Source organism: Ursus maritimus, unplaced genomic scaffold (genome assembly GCF_017311325.1).
Source record: "Ursus maritimus isolate PB19 unplaced genomic scaffold, ASM1731132v1 scaffold_36, whole genome shotgun sequence".
In the NCBI taxonomy this organism is placed as follows: domain Eukaryota; kingdom Metazoa; phylum Chordata; class Mammalia; order Carnivora; family Ursidae; genus Ursus; species Ursus maritimus.
In genome coordinates this window covers 8,372,245-8,385,102 of record NW_024426230.1, presented here as the reverse complement: position 1 = coordinate 8,385,102, position 12,858 = coordinate 8,372,245, and the positions used below count along the sequence as shown (strand labels likewise).

General features: G+C 39.1%; 1 protein-coding gene across 10 annotated transcripts in view; it reads left to right on the top strand.

Annotated features, from left to right (window-relative positions):
- Window positions 1-931: 931 nt before the first annotated feature.
- Window positions 932-12,858, top strand: part of HEATR5A (HEAT repeat containing 5A) — a 108,811-nt gene continuing 96,884 nt past the window's right edge. For 2 of the 10 annotated variants that reach the window (XR_005832040.1, XM_008710410.2), the window contains exon 1: window positions 932-1,130. The gene's annotated coding sequence lies outside the window, so the exon portion shown is untranslated. Of the gene's footprint in view, window positions 1,131-1,680; window positions 1,814-3,213; window positions 3,282-4,333; window positions 4,477-4,820; window positions 4,965-12,858 lie in introns of those variants that run through there. The other 8 variants (XM_040620811.1, XM_040620807.1, XM_008710404.2 and 5 more) reach the window with 7 other exon arrangements.

Sequence of the window (12,858 nt, the reverse complement as noted above, 5' to 3'; positions counted from 1 at the left end):
AATCATTACTTTTGTGACAGTCCTGTCATAGACACTTAACCTGATTCTAATCATAAATAATACATCAGACAGATGCAAAGTGAAAGCCATTCTACAAAATAATTGGCCGGGAATCTTCAAAAGTGTCAAGGATATGAAAGTCAAGGAAAGACTGAGGAAGTGTTCCAGATTGAAAGCAACTAAAGATATATGAAAAGTAGACACAATGCTTGATTCTGAACTGAATGCTTTTACCATAAAAAACATTACTGAAACATTTGGCCAAACATATCACATACATGTTTTGATTTTGGTAGATGGTGACTACGTAGCTGAGGGTGCTTATTAGTAAGACACACACACTGAAGTATTTAGGAATAATGTGGCATCATGTCAGCAACTTAAACCGCAAATGGTTCAGGAAAAATGTTCTTTGTCCTATAGTTGCAACATTATTGTAACCTTGAAACTGTTTCAAAATAAAAACTGAGAATTATATTCAAAACACTGAGTATACTGGAAAAACGCACTTGACTTGAAGCCAAGTGGCTGTGAGTCCCAATTCCACCACTGACTCAGTGTGTAACCTTGAGTAAGGTGCTTTGTCAGGCCCCAGAGTCTCATGCTCTAAAACCAGGAGTAGCACGACAAAGCTCTCCACGGTCTCTTCCATGTCTTAATATTCCACACCCATAGTACTCCCTGCCTGAATTTCTCCAGGCTCCAGTTGTGTCTTGGCCTTCAGATGCCCCAGTGCAGCCCCTAGGGATTCTGGCTGGCGATGACAACAGACAAAAATAGTTGTGGCCAAGGTCTCCCGACTGCAAAGCCAATGCCCTGGCCTCAATCAACTTGAGCAGCACTCTCCCCGATCGCTCTTTTCGGTGGTGGAGCAGTCACGCCTGCCAGAGTGGGCTCTCGATGGCTCGGCGGCCGGCTGAGGGGGCCTAGAATCGGCGGCGCGGCGCAGGGCGCGCTCCCAATCGCTGGCTCCCGCCGCACTCGCGGCTCCGAGCTTTCCGGCTCCGCCCCGCGCGCGCCCCTCCCGTCGCGCTGCCTCGCAGTCGCCGCCGCCGGCAAGTCCCTGCTGCGCTGTGGAGCGGTTAACGTGGCAAGACTGACGGGCGCTGAGCGGTGGGGGACCCCAGAAGGTGAGCAGTCTGGGATCCTGGGAGTGGAGACGCTGCGGGCGAGGGGACGGTGCGCGAGCTGCCTGCCCACTTGGGAGGGCTATCACACCCGGGCCTGCACTGTGAGTTGGGCGGCTTGCGGGTCCCCAGGGTGGTCGCGGCTGCGAAGTGGTGGAGGAAGCTGGGACCCGGGGTGCGGGAATGGAAGGAGGGATTAGGTGTCGTGGCTGAAGGGGCCGGAACTCGCCAAGGAAGGACAGAACTGGTGCGCGGGGACAACTGAATGGCCAGTGCGGTCAGTCCTCCTTTCCCCGGGCTCCGGGAAAGTCTGGTTTTACCCGAGCACAACAGGTAGGCGTGGACTCTGCCCGCGGGCGGGAGCCCAACACTCCCGGCGTGCGGGGAAGGTCGGAAGGTCAGAACCCGACTGGCCGGACCCGCCCAAGTGGCGCGCATTGCGCCCCGGGTCGGTCGGAGCGGGGCCCCAACCCGGCTTCGGGCGAGGCTCTCAGCTCCCGCACCTCACCCTCCAGGCGGGTTTCCAGAAGCGCTCTAGAAAAGGGAGTGGATACTGCCGTCTACGTGAGGACTATTTCCAGTTCTCTCAGGGAAAGAAAGCCTTCGCTGGAGTAGCGTTAGCTTAGTGTGAGGAAACATTTCCTCTTACCCTACGCTTGGCCTGCAAAACATCATTTCAAGTGATTGTAAGTGTTTAGAAACTTTATAAAGTGCTTTATGGTACTTACTAATCACAATAATGTATACTTCTGGCAAGTTAAGATGATTTTCATAACTGTCAACTCAGATAATAGGAGCCAAATCATTTGAGCTCCTTCCTTAAGGATCATAATTATACATTATTTTTATGTGCGTTCATTCATTCAAATATTCAGCACCTTTTATGTGTAGGCTTCGCACCCTGAAGGAACTTAAAGCCTAGAGGAGACGTTGAAAGGAGTGGGGAGAATGTGCCCACAAGTACTGTTCAGAACTTTTGGAGAAAATAATCTAGGGAGGTTAAAGTGTGAGGAAAGCAGAAGTCTCCTCAGAGCTGAGCATTAGATGGATGGGGAGAAAAGAATTATCTTGTTTCATTTTCCACATGTTTTAGAAAGTGTGTCTGATAAAGTCATTTTAGATCAGCGGTGAAGCTGAGACTTGTCTTACATTTTAACACCATTGATTTTTTTTTTCTTTAATAAAATGGGTAAGCAGGCAGTGTTTATACCATAAGAATAGTGACAGTTGAAAAAATTACTGGAGGTTCGATTTGTCTTAGAATGCAGTTATTTTATATAGATAGCTATAATATAGGAAAAGACTTCTGACCTGACAGTCAGGCGACCTGAATTTAAGTACTTTAGTTTTTAAGCAATGCATCTGTCTTCCATCCAGCTTTCCTTCAGAAAGGGGGTTGAGGCCATTTATAACTTTTTCGAGCCCTTCTTAATTATCTTATGAGCGGAATAAAGGTTAAACTGAATTTATTTTGGCCCTTTACTATTCTAAAATTCTTTTGTTCTAAATCCTGGATAACTAGTTTATGACCTCTGCATTTAAAAAAAAAAAAAAAGGTTTTTGGAGCATGTATCCTGTATCGCTAATCTTAAAACCATGGTATGGCTCTAATTTCACTAAATAAAATGTTTTATATGTGTACTTTTTTAGTAATTTAGTTCTACTTATTTCCTGGATAATGCTTCTCTGGGTGAATATATCAGCATCTATTTATATCCTTTTGTGTTCGCGTGGTATCTATATGATGAATAAATGCATATTTTTGTGTATATACCCAAAATATACCTTATTTATTTAGTATATTTTTTATGTAAGTAAAATTATCAGAAAGTTGAAATTACCTCTTGAAACACCAGAAACATTTTTTTTCTTTAATGTTTTGGGAAGAGATCTGAAAAGAAAAAAAAAAAAAAGAAAAGAAAAACATACATGTATACAGTCCCTTCATCTTAATTCCAGTGTTGAAAAGGCTCTGGAAAATTTTTTTCTTAACTCATTTGTCAGCAAAATATAACGTGAACTGATATGAAGCTATTTATAGTCATTATTTAATCCCACCTTATGTATGTTTCATCTTTTGCTGCAGAGATATCAATGAGTTTGATTGATGGAGTGCTGCCCCAGACTGTCTTGGGGGGTTAGAGGTAATAGATGGTATGTTCACTGTATTATTTGGGTGGGGCCATAAGGGTGGCAGCCAAAAGGCAGAGTTATAATGGAGTTTTTCCAGGGAGCTGTGCTTGCAAAGTTAGGAGCCTAGCTGGGGATCTGGCAAATAGTAAGAAGCAGTGTCTGTCAATAAAACCCCTCTGGTAGGGCTTCAAGAAGGTCAGAAATGTAGCTAAATTCTAGTCTGGGTATTCCATAGGCTATGTTGTGGATTAGAAGTGAGAGCCATGAGAAAAAGGCAAGATGTCAGACCATAGTGTGGATTAAGGCTGATTCTGTGGATGCTGACCCTGATCTAAGAGTTACAGTTCGAAGGGGAGAAAGGAGGATATTCTAAGGCAGGCAGGGTCTAAACCAAGAAGTCCTAAGTGAAGATTGCATGAACAGCGAATATAAGGATAGAGTTATTGAAAAATTGGGCAAGGATTCCTGTGGCTCTTGTGCACTTTTCTCTTCTACTTAGTAGTCTCATGTTGCCCTGCTTTTTAAAATGTCTCTGCTTTATTAAATAGTATTTTGGTTGCTTCCATCACCATTACCATCCTGCTTGACTTCTTCCTGATCTCAGTGACTTTGCTCCTTCACTTTTAATATGGTATTCTGTTCCATCCTAGCTAGAATCCAGATAACTGGATTATTAGTCATGCCTAAACTAAGAATAAATAGGCTGTGAGAGACCTCTCAAGAGACTTAGGTCAGTAAAGTTCATGATCTTTGAAACAATTAATTACTGTATGTCCTTTAAAAAACAAAAAACAAAAAACTTTCTTTGTTTTCTTCTTACTGCAGTTTCAGTTTGGTACCGAGTACCAAGAGATTGTTTTAAGTTACTTTCAGATGAGTGAGGTGGGAGATAAGAGAAGAATAAATTTTCTATCTTAAAATGTACCTTCTGGCACTCCTCAATGCCCAGAATGAAATCTGTCTTCCTGGAGGGAGATGGAAGAGTTGGTTTGCAGAACAAAGAGTGATAAAAATTATCAAGAATATCCAAAGACTGAACTAACACTGTTGGTACTTATTGATTTAATGTCTAGATGGGAAGAGTCCTTTGAAAGTTGATGTTTCTAGAAGACTTCACACTTTAACAAAAAGCCTCAAAGACCTAAGAGGAGGCATAAGAGGAGAATGAAGTGATAAAGAAGAACAGCAAAGTTATAATGATTCGATTCTTCAGTGGGTATGTCAGTACCTCTCAGTAATAGTGATTAGAGAGACTTTATGAAGAGGCTATATGAAGTAGTTGAAGGAACATGGGCATTGAAACCAGACAGATGCAGGCATTATCTTATTCTGCTTAAATAACATCTTGACCTTGGACACATTTCTTGTTACCATCATCTGTAGAATGAGGATGATAAAATTTAAGTTTCAGTGTTACAAGGATTAAAAGTTTTTAGTAAGTAAATTGTCAAAAAATGTTAGTTCCTTCTGTGATCACTGCCTTCGAGTTGCTTCATACTGCTGAGTTCCCCTTGCTTCCCCACAACACTTCCTTTTAGCCTTCAGGGGTTTTCTCTTTTGTACTCTGAAAGGAGAATTGCCAGAACCGGCAGGACTTCAGTGGGGCCCCCACTGGCAGTCTCCTTCACTTAATTCAGTTTCTGTCATTGTTCTCATCCTAATAGTAATCTGCAGTACCTCAGAAAAACAGAAGAAGAAGGCAAAGTAAGTCACATCCCTACTTGTGGCGTTTATGTCAGTTCATAAATTTCTCTATAACTCTTGTGTCTTTCATCTTTCACCTAACTTCTCTATCTCATAGGATGTGTTCTCCGTTGGTTCTTGGAACTATGTGCATCTGCCATTCCTATTGGCTTGTATGCAGTGATAAGCAGCATTCTCCCCAACCCTACCAAGTTTGCAGGAAACACTCTTGGAATCTTGCTGCACTTAATATATTTTCATTATATATTAAAATATGATAGTAATGCTGTGCCTGGGCATGTTACAAGTTAGACTTTGTGTGAAATGACAAGAAACATGGGTTAAGTTGATTTTATGAGAATCTGTAGTCAGAATTCCCCCCAAAATGTTAAATTTATGGTGCAACAAGCTGTTTTTACTTTGGAAGGGGTGTGATATGAAACTTAGTTCTAAGTATGAATGGCACAAATTTTTATGTGAACTTTTATATGAGGTTAATTAAAAGCATCTTTTCTTCTTTTATTCATATTCCAGGGGTAGCTAAGAGAAGATTCTGTTTATATTTAGAGTATTTAATGTTAGATAATTTGATCCAAACTCTTAGAAATGGCCACTCTAAGTAGGTGTGATATTAATTTGTTATATAATCTTCTAATAAAAATCCTATCATAGTATGAACAAAAAGGAATATTTCAATTTCTTGATTTAAATAGTATTTAATGATGTTATTTCAAAGATTGTGTTCTATAGAACACTAGTTTCACAACATTCCCAGCTAGGGGAAAAAAGAAAAAGGTAGACGGATGCCTGGGTGGCTCAGTAGGTTAAGGGTGGGACTCCTGGTGTGGGCTCAGGTCTTGATCTCAGGGTCATGAGTTCAAGCCCTGTGTTGGGCTCCACACTGGGCATGGAGCCTACTAAAAAAAAGAGAGAGGGAGGAAGAGAGAGAGAGAGAGAAAAAGAAAGAAAGGTAGGGTTTGGGAAGATGACTGTAGTTAAAACATCAAGTGGTATATATATATATGTCCTCCTGGCAGTATATAGTACCCATTACCATATTACATTTATGGAGACCGTCTGTAGGAAAGAAACTGGCAACTTGGCATTTTAAAAGCACTTTAGGAAACACTGCTTTACCTTCGGACCCTCTCTTAATATGTAAGCGTCTGCACTTGTAGTTTTCATAATTATAAATTTTTTTAAAAGATTTTATTTATTATTTATTTGACAGAGAGAGAGACAGCCAGTGAGAGAGGGAACACAAGCAGCGGGAGTGGGAGAGGAAGAAGCAGGCTCCCAGGGGAGGAGCCTGATGCGGGGCTCGATCCCAGAATGCCAGGATCATGCCCTGAGCTGAAGGCAGACGCTTAACGAACGACTGAGCCACCCAGGCGCCCCAAATTATAAATTTTTTTTAAGTAAACTCTACCTCCCAATGTGGTACTCGAACTTACCACCCTGAGATCAAGAGTCACATGATCTTACTAAGCCAGCCAGGTGCCCCTTTAATTATAATTTTTAATGAGAATCTAATATTCTTTGGATACGTCAAACTTTATTTAGCCATTTCTCTGATGTTGGACTTGGCATTTTCCAATTACTACTTTTATAGGGCTGTAGTCAACACTGATGCTTCTGATATTTTCCTTTTTCTTTCTTTAACATGAATTTTTTCTTTTTTTTAAAGATTTTATTTTTATTTGACAGAGAGCACGTGCAAGTACAAACAGGGGGAGTGGCAGGCAGAGGGAGAGGGAGGAGCAGGCTCCCAGGCTAAGCCGGGAGCCTAATGCTAAGGGGCTTGATTCTAGGACCCTGGGGTCATGAACTGAGGCAAAGGCTGACGTTTAATCAACTGAGCCACCTAAGCGCCCTTTCTTTAGCATGAATTTTCAAAAGCAAGATGCTTTTGTCAGATGACTTTGATATTTTAATGATTTCTGATACATTTTCCAAAAGAGGTAAACCTCTTTATACTGTCGCTATGAAACTGTTAGGTTTTCTAAATTCTACCATACAGAGTATTGGTTCTAAAAGTTTTTGTATTTATCATATTTAGATTTAATGTACATGTAATTTTGAACCATTCAATTAAATCAAATTCTTATTGGGCTTCAATCACTATTGTACACTAAACATTTTAAAATATTAAAATAATGATAATTTATTTTTATTTTTAGGGTTATGAAGAATTAGACTAAGATTAAGTTCATCCCAAATCATATCATACGTTTGAATTTCATTGTCATTTTCCTATTTTCTGAAGCAGTTACAGTTGCTATAGCTTATCTAAAAGTACCAAGATAAATCTTTCTTACCCAATTTAATAGAGGAATTATAGGTGAGTAGTGGATGTTAATCAACTAATAAAATGATCCATATTACAATCTAGCCTGAGTATTCTTTTTTTTTTTTTTTTAGGATTTTATTTATTTATTTGACAGAGAGAGAGACAGCCAGCGAGAGAGGGAACACAAGCAGGGTGAGTGGGGGAGGAAGAAGCAGTCTCACAGTGGAGGAGCCTGATGTGGGGCTCGATCACATAACGCCGGGATCACGCCCTAAGCCAAAGGCAGACGCCCAACCGCTGTGCCACCCAGGCGCCTCATAGCCTGAGTATTCTTACCTATAAATTAATAGTGTTAGTAGATATTTGATGTTGGTGGTTAAATGAAAAATCCATTTACTACAACACCTCTTTAGAGATTCTGATTCAGTTGTTTTAGACTTGGCTTGGGTATTTTTTTTTTTTAAGCAGCTAGAGTTGTGAACCACTCATCTGCTATAGGTCTGCTATCATGACATGCTTAGTTTCCTTTAATTATAAGAATTTACCTATCTCCTCTGTGTTGTTCCCCTTGCTATTTTCCCTTTTTAATTCTTTGGACTCCTTATCCTTGGAAGAGTTAGAAGATGAAGCCGATTTTGTGATTTACTGAAAGATGTAGGGGTAAGTAGGTAGAGAAGGAGCCCAAATATAAAGTAATGACTTCTCCCCCTCCCCATGTCATTTCTGCACATTTTGTTCCTTAACATTTTAATATAAAAATACTGTTTTTCCTTTTTGCCCCTGTGGAGAGGCTTCCTAGCAGTGAGGAAAGAGAATAAGCTTTATTGCCAAAGAGACCTGGGTTTATTCTCAGCTCTACTATTTACTGATATCTTAATAGTTTCTTTATCCATAAAATAGAACCAGTAGTATCTTCCTTGCTTTCTTCCTTGTGATGATTAGAGATGGTATAAGTTAAGTGCCTAAAAAGTTCCTGGCTCAGTAAATAATAGCTGCTATTGCCATTCTTGTGATTTGGGAGTCTCTTAGGAAGGTGAAAGGCATAGCCAGGAACTACAACAGCATGCTATACATGTGTCCTCCTCATTTGTGATATTACCAAGATGATGCTGACAAATGGTATTGTGAATTTTAAAAGTTAGGAATTTAACAGAAGTTTAGTTTGTTTATTAGTTTTTAAGGGTTTCATTTTAGAAGTTTTAAAATCACTAAGAATTTGGAGCTAGAGAAAAGAACATTATCCGTAATGCTACTACTCTAATAATTATGGTTAAGATTTTTGAATCATGATTTGGAAAAATACCAGAAGAATCTTGCAATCTTAAGTGATAGCTGGAGAAGCCAAACATTTTAAGAACCAAAAATATAGTGGAAGAAGTATACCAAGAGGAAACATTATAAAAATAGGGGAATTAATCATGAAAGCTTTCCTGAAGGAAGTGGTTCTTTTAGCTGAATTTTATGATTTTTTAAGGATTATTTATTTTAGGGATTTTTTTTTTAAGATTTATTTATTTTAAAGATTGATTCATTGTTTGATTGATTGATTTTAGAGCATGACCTAAAGCTCTATTTTAGAGAGTGAGTGTGTGCACAGTGGGGAGGGGCAGAGAGACTCTAAAGCAGACTCTGCTGAGCACAGAGTCCGACGAGGCTCAATCTCAAGACCCTGAGATGACAACCTAAGACAAAACCAAGAGTCAGCTGCTTGCCTGACTGCACCACCTGGGCACCCGTAGCTGAATTTTAAGATAGTTTATTTAGAAAGAAAGAAGCAATATATTTCAGATTCAAAGATGGAATAAATACAAGATTTAAAAATCATGAAGATAAAACTGTATTAACTCTAAAATTATAAATTATAAAATTATAAATATAACTTTAGGACTGTGCCTAGAGATATTTAAAGTACAGTAAGAAAAGAAAAAAAGACCTCATTTTTTCTTTACCAGGGGCATCCTCCCTTAGGGAACATTTTAAGCATGACCTAAAGCTCTCTGTAACTTGTGAGTTCGTATTTTGTAACCTGTAATTTTGCAAAGCTGAATCACAGGTCAAAGAGAATCTTAATTTAGGTCAGGATAGAAATGATCCAGCTTCTTTCTACAGTAATTCTAATTACTGTTTTGTTTTGTTTTGGGGCGAAGGTTTGGACTTTAAGCTTTATGTATGTTTCCTGAAGCGTGGGAGATTTTTGAGAAGTTGTTGTTGTTATTTACTTTATGCTTTTTGAACAAAACTGAGAAAACTAAAGACTGGAGGCTGAGTTGAAGCTGTTGTGATGGCTTTTAGAGAAGTGAGAGTTGAAGAAAGTAATTTTAATTTTCATACGCTGTATTTCAAAACTTCAGGCACTTGATACATTCTGGAATTAGTTCTACTTAACTGCATAATGGCTTGTTCCTTTTGTAAATTGGTCTTTTCATGCTCTGGAAAGAAAAAACAAAGCAACAGATCTTATTTTGTGTTTGTTGTTCTCTTTGATTATTTGCAATTTTTCCTCTTTTCCCTCTTCACAATGATATAATGAATCATTTTAAGAAACTAAATGGCCAAAAAGATTTTTAGAAAGACTCTTTTTCCCCATAAATTTTAACCATAATTTTAAATATGTTCCTGTCTCCACCAAAATAGATCTTTTTTTTTTTTTTTTTTAAGATTTTATTTATTTATTTGACAGAGAGAGCAAGACAGCACAAGCAGGGGGAACACTAGAGGGAGAGGAAGAAGCAGGCTCCCTGCTGAGCAGGGAATCTGATGAAGGGCTCGATCCCAGGACCCTGAGATCATGACCTAAGCTGAAGGCAGACACTTAACCATCTGAGCCACCCAGGTGCCCCCAAAATAGATCTTTAGACCCTAGGTAGAGAAAATCATGTTAACACTTTCAGGACTGGCATCTGTAGGCTGTTTTGTTTTGTGTTATTTTTAAAATTGTTGAAGGTGAGGGGTGCCTGGCTGGCTCAGTTGGTAGAGCAAGCAGCTATTGATCTTGAGGTTGTAAGTTCAAGGCTCAGATTGGGTGTAGAGATTATTTAAAAATAAAATCTTTTAGAGGCTCCTGGGTGGCTCAGTCAGTTAAGCATCTGACTCTTGATTTCAGCTTGGGTCAAGATCTCAGGGTTGTGAGAACGAGACCCCACTGAGATCCAAACTGGGTGTGGAGCCTGCTTAAGATTCTCTCTCCCTCTCCCTCTTACCCCTAAAAAAATCTTTTAAATGAATAAAATTGTTGAAGGTGAAAAAAATAAAATTCTCAAAGGTGCTTATACTTCTTTGCCTACATAAATTTGATGTGAACTCATTTTCATATGGAAAATTAGCCCTTCATGATAATAAGATTAACTTCTTCTGGAGATGGCTTTGGAGTAGGTTACTCTAGCAAACTTTGGCCTTGGAAATTTGGCCCCCTGCTGGTTCCTCTTTCTGTCAGCAGTCAACAATATTTATACACATGTATTACTCTAGGGCAATAGTTACTGGTGTAAGAACACTATGCAGAATGTAGACATTAGCCTTTCTCACATTATGCCAAGTCTTTAAAGACTGAACATGATGTTTAAATTGAACCATGTGAATTTGCCGATATTCAGCCATTTTTTGAGCTATACAAATGGCAGTTCATATAGTTCAGCTTACTAGCAGTTTAGTTGTTCTTAAACATTTCCACTAAACTAGTATTCTTACCAGCAGAGGGGAGTGAATTTTGGTGGGGTGGGGGGGGGTGATTTTATTAAAAGATGTCTAGAAATCCTCATCATGCTTAGAGTTTCTCTGAAGGTTCATGCTTTATCCTGAAACACTTTATTAGTTTTGCCTTCTAGTGCATATTAAATGTATATTTATTTTAATATAATGTTTTAAGTTAATATCAGAGGAGAAATGGTTAAGTAAAATTTGATCCTCCAGTATGTGTATTCTGTTGGCACACAGCTGGGGATATCCTAGTCATAGTACTAGGACAGTACTTTAGAACCTTAGGTCTAGTACACAGTTCCTGCTTTTCTCAATATAGAAGACTTCAAGGATGAAAAGTATGACTGAGTTACTAGGAGTATCATACACAACATACAAACAGTTATTCCAAAGGAAGTAAACAGTGCCTCAGAAAAATGTATGGCCTACGGGCGCCTGGGTGGCTCAGTCGTTAAGCATCTGCCTTCAGCCCAGGGCGTGATCCCAGAGTCCTGAGATCGAGTCCTACATCAGGCTCCTCTGCTGGGAGCCTGCTTCTTCCTCTCCCACTCCCCCTGCTTGTGTTCCCTCTCTCGCTGGCTGCCTCTCTCTCTGTCAGATAAATAAATAAAATCTTTAAAAAAAAAATGTATGGTCTAAAAAGCATTGAAGGACGTTTGTAAGCTTAGTTCAACTAATGGCTTTATGTTAGCATATATGATATTTGACTGTAAAGTAATATTTTTTTTTAAAGATTTTAATTTATTTATTTGTCAGAGAGAGAGAGAGCACAAGCAGGGGGAGGGCAGGCAGAGGGAGAAGCAGGCTCCCTGCTGAGCAAGGAGCCCAGTACGGGACTGAATCCCAGGACTCTGGGATCATGACCTGAGCGGAAGGCAGACGCTTAACCAACTGAGTCACCCAGGCACCCCTGTAAAGTAATATTCTTGTGTACCTTTTTAAAATATAGGACAAGTGTCTGTAACAGGGACATGTTAATGTTTCTCCATGGGACAGCTTACTTAGGTCTGGAAATTACTGTTGTGCTGTGTTTTGATTAATACTTCAGATTACATTGCATTCGTGGAGATTCATAGTATACACTGAATACCCTGAGAAATCTTTTTGGTAACTGTTTTATTACTAGATTCTCCTACTTATTAAAATAAGGAGTCTGGTATTCCATTTTTAGGAAATAGTACAGTGTACTCTTCCATATTATCCACAAATTCTCTCATGTTCTAAGCTTTTTTAAAATGGCTGATTTTGAGGAGTTTGAGGGGCTCGATTGGATAAAAGAGTGGCAGTAGAGTATCTGGTGGCTAAAGCACATATATCTAGAGTCGGATTGCTTAAGTATACATCCAAGTTCGTTGTGACTTTAGGACAGCTTCTTAGTTTCTCTGTGCCTCAGTTTCCTCATCCTCAGTTTCCAAATTTCCCAGGCCAAAATAGCTGGCTATTTCTTGAACTATTTTGTGAATTATTTGAGAAAATATAAAGCAATTATATTAAGTGGCCAATAAGTGTTAGCTTTGTCAAAAATAATGGCGGTCATTATAGTGGGAGCAGTAGTTTTACAAATATTTTTTTCAAGTAATATAATTGCAGTTTGAAAAATATATTGTAATATAAGTTCACTTTTAATAAACTAATCACTCTGTGATCTCAAAAGAAACTTAAAAATGGAAAATAAGAGAAAGTTAGAAAAATAAGCAGTCTCCAGATACATATAGTTGTGGGGTGTGGTTATATTAAAACATACAGTATATTGACTGCGTTTGTATTCATCTTCCTAAAGTGAGACTTCAGGTAAGAACAGGAACATGTTACTTGCACAAAGCGTTTGCTGATCCCATTGATAGTGCATACGTGGAGATCACAGGTGCATTTTAGAGTTGGGTGATTAGATGTGGGATTACTAATATGAATTGTCTACATTTATATGAG